Below are 423 nucleotides of genomic sequence, written 5' to 3'. Positions count from 1 at the left end.
TCAAAGAGAACGGCGTGTACCGCAGATCGGGACGTGCTGCCTCGGCGCCGTCAAACGGAGAAATGATGCACTTCCTCCCTTTCACCCGACGGACGGGATGTGGCCGGATCAGTGACCAATGGTGAGAGAGAGAGAGGCCACCGCACTCCCTTTCCCCCGGCGGACGGGATGCGGCCGGATCAGTGACCAACAGTGAGAGAGAGAGAGGCCACCGCACTCCCTTTCCCCCGGCGGACGGGATGCGGCCGGATCAGTGACCAACGGTGAGAGAGAGAGAGGCCACCGCAGCCTTGTGTGAGATACTCTGAAGAGCGACAAACCAGGCAGGCAGGCTCCATTGTATATAGTGAGCGGACTACCTTTTTCTCCATAAAAATCGTTTTATATTCTGTGTACGTGCCATTGAGCGCTATAACTTTATTT

The sequence above is a fragment of the Triticum aestivum genome, chromosome 7D (assembly GCF_018294505.1).
Source record: "Triticum aestivum cultivar Chinese Spring chromosome 7D, IWGSC CS RefSeq v2.1, whole genome shotgun sequence".
Taxonomy (NCBI): Eukaryota; Viridiplantae; Streptophyta; class Magnoliopsida; order Poales; family Poaceae; genus Triticum; species Triticum aestivum.
This window is presented reverse-complemented; position numbering follows the sequence as displayed.